The sequence below is a fragment of the Lepidothrix coronata genome, unplaced genomic scaffold (assembly GCF_001604755.1).
Source record: "Lepidothrix coronata isolate B3197 unplaced genomic scaffold, Lepidothrix_coronata-1.0 Scaffold18, whole genome shotgun sequence".
NCBI lineage: Eukaryota > Metazoa > Chordata > Aves > Passeriformes > Pipridae > Lepidothrix > Lepidothrix coronata.
In genome coordinates, this window is record NW_016690198.1 from 1,189,096 (window position 1) to 1,195,321 (window position 6,226).

Here is a 6,226-nt window from a genome sequence, read left to right on the forward strand (position 1 = left end):
ATTGAGACATGAACAGTGATAAAACTGTTCATATTTAGGAGGCCCATTTTTACAGGGCGGAAACGTAACAAGGCTATCCAAATCTGGTGTCTAGTAATAAAGGAGTGGCACCTGAGAGAAATGTTTATTATCTGCTGAAGCGTGGCTGTGGAGTATGGCCTGGCCCCTGAACATATCCTGTTTTGAAAAATGATTAATGTTTTATTTATACTTAGAATTAGCAGACAAATAATTATATTTTCTTTTATTTTCTCTGAAAAATTATGTGCTTTAATCTTTGTAGTGGGTTGACCCTGGCCAGCAATTAAGCACTCACTAGCTGCTTATTCACTCAGGATGGGGGAGTAGATTGGAAGAGAAAATGTGAGAAAAACCTCATGGGTCAAGATAGAGACAGTTTAATAAGTGAAGGGGGGAAAAGCAGAAAAAGAAAAAAGCAAAACGCAAATGATTAAAAGACCACAAGTCTCCACCTCCCAAAAACAAGCTGATGGCCAACCAATCTCTGAGCAATGACTACTTTGGAAAAATTATCACCAAGTTTTTATTGCTAAGCATGATGTTAGATGGTCAGTTAGGGTCAGCTGTCCCAGCTGTGTCCCCTCCCTGACTCTTAGAATCATAGAATCATAGAATCAGCTGGGTTGGAAGGGACCTCCGAGATCATCAAGTCCAACCCTTGATCCACTACAACTGCAGTTACTAGACCATGGCACTAAGTGCCACATCCAGTCTCTTTATAAAAATCTCCAGGGACGGAGAATCCACCGCTTCCCTGGGCAGCCCATTCCAATGTCTGATCACTCTCTCTCTAAAGAAATTCTTTCTAATATCTAACCCAAACCTCCCCTGGCACAACTTCAGACCATGCCCTCTTGTCTTGCTGATAGTTGCCTCAGAAAAGAGACCAAGCCCCACCTGGCTACAACCTCCTTTCAGGGAGTTGTAGAGAGTGATGAGGTCTCCCCTGAGCTTCCTCTTCTCCAGGTTGAACAGCCCCAGCTCCCTCAGCCTCTCCTCATAGGACTTGTGCTCGAGTCCCTTCACCAGCCTCATTGCTCTTCTCTGGACCTGCTCCAGCACCTCAATATCCTTCCTGAACTGAGGGGCCCAGAAATGGACACAGTACTCCTGGTGTGGCCTCACCAGCACTGAGTACAGGGGCAGAATCCCTTCCCTGGTCCTGCTGGCCACACTGCTCCTGATCCAGGCCAGGATGCCATTGGCCTTCTTGGCCACCTGGGCACACTGCTGGCTCATGTTCAGCTTCCCGTCAATCCAAACTCCCAGGTCCCTCTCTGTCTGGCTGCTCTCCAGCCACTCTGTGCCCAGCCTGTAGCGCTGCAGGGGGTTGTTGTGGCCAAAGGCAAGAACCCGGCACTTGGCCTTGTTGAGCCTCATCCCGTTGAATCAGCCCAACTCTCCAACCTATCCAGGTCCCTCTGCAGAGCCCTCCTGCCTTCCAGCTGATCGACACTCCCCCCCAGATTAGTGTCATCTGCAAATTTGCTGATGATGGACTCAATCCCCTCATCTAAATCATCAGTAAAGATATTAAACAGAACTGGGCCCAACACTGATCCCTGGGGGAAACCACTAGTGACCGGCCACCAACTGGATGCAGCCCCGTTCACCACCACTCTCTGGGCCCGGCCCTCCAGCCAGTTCCTAACCCAGCACAGAGTGCCCCTGTCCAAGCCGTGGGCTGCCAGCTTTTCCAGGAGTATGCTGTGGGTGACGGTGTCAGAGGCTTTGCTGAAGTCCAGACAGACCACATCCACAGCCTTCCCCTCATTCACCAGGTGGGTCACCTGATCATAAAAGGAGATCAGGTTGGTCAGATAGGACCTGCCCTTCCTAAACCTGTGCTGGCTGGGTCTGATCCCTTGTCCATCCTGTAGATGCTGTGTGATTGCACTGAGGATGATCTGCTCCATAACCTTGCCAGGCACTGAGGTCAGGCTGATGGGCCTGTAGTTTCCCAGGTCCTCCTTCCGGCCCTTTTTGTGGATTGGCGTGACATTTGCCAACTTCCAATCATGTGGGACCTCCCCAGTGAGCCAGGACTGTTGGTAAATGATGGAGAGAGGCTTGGTGAGCTCTTCTGCCAGCTCCCTCATCACCCTTGGGTGGATCCCATCTGGTCCCATAGACTTGTGGGGATCCAAGCAGCTCAGTAGGTCACTAACTGGATTACAGGGGGCTGTTCAGATGCTTATCTCTTTCTACAAGCTCCAGAAGCCAGCTGTCCTCAGGACAACCTGTTGTACTGTTGAAAACTGAGACAAAGAAGGTGTTAAATACCTCAACCTTTTCCTCATCTTTGATAACTGTATTCCTGCCCATGTCCAGTAAAGAGTGGAGGTTTTCCTTGCCCCTCCTTTTGCTATTGATGTATCTGTAGAAAGACTTTTTGTTATCCTTCACAGAGGTGGCGAGATTCATTTCAAGTTGTGCCTTTGTCCCTCTAATTTTCTTTCTACATGACCTAACTATATTCCTAAATTCTTCCTGAGTCATCAGCCCTTTTTTCCATAATCGGTAAGCTCTCTTCTTTACCCTAATTTCTTTCAAAATCTCTCTGTTCAGCCAGGCTGGTCATCTTCCCCGCCACCTCGCCTTTTGGCACAGTGGGACAGCCTGCTCCTGTGCTTTCAAAACTTGCTTCTTGAAGTATGTCCATCCTTCCTGGACCCTTTTGTTTTCAAGGGCTGTTTCCCAGGGTACACTCTGAACTAGTCTTCTGAATAGGCCAAAATCTGCCCTCCGGAAGTCCAACGTAGAGGTTTTATTGATGGCCCTCCTTGCATCCCCGAGTATTGAAAACTCTGTTATTTCATGATCCCTGTGTCCCAGACGTCCACCGACCACCACATCTCCCACCAGCGCCTCTCTGTTTGTGAACAGGAGGTCTAGCGGGGCTCCATCCCTGGTAGGCTCATTTACCAGCTGGAGCAGGAAATTATCCTCTATACACTCTAGGAATCTCCTAGACTGTCTCTTCTCCTCTGTGTGGAGTTCCTTGGCCTCCTCGCCCATAGCAAGCAGAGTGAGAAACAGAGAAAGCCTCAAAGCTGTGCAAGCACTGCTCAGTAATAGCTAAAACATGGGTGAGTTGTCAGCAGTGTTTTTGTCACAAAACCATGCTGGCTGCTGTGAAGAAATTTAATTCCATCCCAAACAGACCTGGTACACTCCTGAATAATCTAAAGGGGTTTTTTCATGACATTTGGATTCATTCCAAAGTGAGTCATCTTCTCATTCTCTATGTGTACATAGGACTAAGATGCCTCCAAGCCTAGTTTCAGGCACCTCAAACTTTGACATACAAGTTAGATTCATACCAGAGGTTATTTATACTCAGCCTGAATCAAATCCTTAGATTAGACAGACTCCAAGTTAGGAAATTTAAGATCTGTGTGTGAGATTTATGCCATAGGACTATCATTCATATTGAAGACGGATAAAATAAAGAAAAACGAGGTGAAATAAAGTGGTACCCACATTGCATTGGGAGCCACTCTCTTTAAAAGATTGAAAACACTCAACTAATTATTTTCGATCTCTCTTTTTGCGCATTTTCATACTTTGTTGTTCTTTCCATGGCAGGAAGCTAAAAAGACTGTTCTGGTGAAATATCTGGCCTGCCTGGAGGTGGGAATTAGTGTGAAGGGCATAAGAAAACCTGAATTGATTACATTTCCAGTCCAGTTTTGCTGACTATATATTAGAATGCAATCATACTCAAAATGTCAGCTCAGTTTGCTTTGTTCCATGCCTGTTATCACATTCCTTTTCACATCCTTTACCTCCTGCTCCCTGTATGTCTATGGGGTAAATCTTGGTGCCTGTGTAGTACCATTTCACATAAACAGTATACTTTGAGTGTCTTTTATTCATGATCAAGTGAGCATGGGTGGCTTTTGATAGTGAATACTTATATAGATAAGTATTCACTATCAAATACTTACAATACTTACGTTATTGTAAGACTATATGTCTAACATATAGTCTATAGCTATTGTTTTAGATGTTGTTTTCCTCTGTAATATTTTATACTGTGTGATATGAATTAACCTTCCCTCCCCACCATTGTACTAAAACATGCCCTTATGGTAGCCTGACCTGTGAGACAGAAAGCTTTATACTGGTGTTTACCACTGTCTCCTTACTTATGACATCCTTCCTCCGTTCTCCAGAATAAATCACAGAATGAACAGCTGTAGAAGACAGGCAGAGAGACCAGCTTCAGGAATGAGGTTGCAGCTATTTCATGCCTTTGCAGCCTCCCTAAACCACAGGCTTTAGAGGCTGAGGCAGGGTAAAGCTCAATCCTATTCCACCTTTCAGTTCCTGCTGATGACATTTGCAATCCTTCTGTTTTACTGGATGTGGCTGGATGTGGCTGCTTTACTGGATGTGGCTGCTTCTGTCTGACCCTTTCTGTCTGACCCTTTCCTCCATCTTCATTTGGCACTTTGAGTTGAATTTGGGCACCATCTAAAACATATGTTAGCAAAAACCGCTGCCTCTGGGGAAAACTGAAACTTGAATGTACCACACACACACACAAAAAAAAAAAAAAGCTGGGAAAAGAGCTGAGTGGAAGGAATGAATTTTAGAAACCCCTCACACCTTAATTTCTTCAGGAAGAATAGAATATCGAGAAGGCTTAATTCTATCTGAAGAATGACACACTCCACAGAAAGTTGAAAAAAACATATGGATGGCATAGAGCGTCAGACAGGAAATAACAGAATAGTTCACAATTTCTCCTTGTAAGCCAGATTCAAAGAGAATTGATTTTGAAATTTTAGATTCTGAGTCCCCTGATGAAACTGGATTTCAAACACTGCAGAGTGCTGGAAAGAGAGAGAAAATACCTGGAAATTGTAAAAGAAGACGTTTTCCTGTATACTAATGAAAATTTGAGGTAGGTAGTCAGTATTTCAGTAAAGTGGAGAAAATAAAAATTGTTACACACACACTAAATAAATAAATAAATAAATTAAACGAACACAGATGATTGTATGTACTGCAGATTTAGAGCCCAGCAGAGCAGCATGGGCTGCATGAGCTAGGACTCAGCAAGCATTTATTTTAGTGCCAGAATGTATGCATACGGAGCACACCACAGACATTGAGAGTAACAACAGTAAACCCGTTAATTCAGGGGATTTTCTCCAGGACTGTTAAACAATATGGGAAATTATTGGACTATTAATTTGAAAGCTATTAGACCATCTACTAAATTACTTTAGACGTTGTTTCTGGCAACAAATTACACAAAAAGCAGTTTTGTTTACACTGAAGAAAAGCCAGTACCTCTGAAAGCAAATAATTAAACTGTAGGTTTCCATTGCTAAGCTTCTCCTCACTGCAGGCACAGCAAAACAAAATGTTTGGATAGTCAGGAATTTGCTGTAGTACTCTATGCTGAGCCCTGGAGCTTGTCAGTAGAAGACCCGAGAAAAACTGAGGAAGGAATTGAGGACATCTTACAAAACACTCAGAACTGAGAAAAGACAAAACAATCCATGCTGCGTGATTTGTACTCCTAGAAATCCCTTGCAACTTTAGTGGAGGATTAAAAGAGGATTTAGTTAGTTTTATTTGCTATGTTTCTGTGTTCAGGAATACCAGAGCTGTACACAACCAGATCACCTCCTAGTACAGCACAGGACTGGCTCAGGCCTGACTGTATGACTGCATTTCTGTCAAATCAGCTAGAACACACAGTACAGTATTTATTCTGGCTTCATGGTCGCTGCAGGAGGACAGGTTATATGTGATCTGCCAGAAAACCTGCCAGAATATTTAACTATCCTTTAAATACTTTTGTTTTGAACAAACTTGGATCCACAGACTGAGTTTATACTAGCCAAACTATTTTTTCTTATGAATCTACAACATTTTGGATCCAGCATATGTGCCCTATTCCATCCATTTTTTGTGAAGGCATGGCTGAGGAATAAAAGGGCAAGAGGAGGTTTTATTCAGCAAGGAATAAATACATAGGAAATAGAAAGTAATACATTAGCACTAGGAAGGTGGGTCCCTCTTTCTTCCCTTTTGGAAGAGGAGACACACTATATTTGAGAGTTTGCCCAGACAGGCAATATATTTCAAAGGCGAAAGACCCTTTGTGCTCATCCACATTGAGGGAAGCTCAGAGGTTCCTGAGTACATTTCAGGGAACTGAAGTCAATGAAAGGGTAGGTTTTTA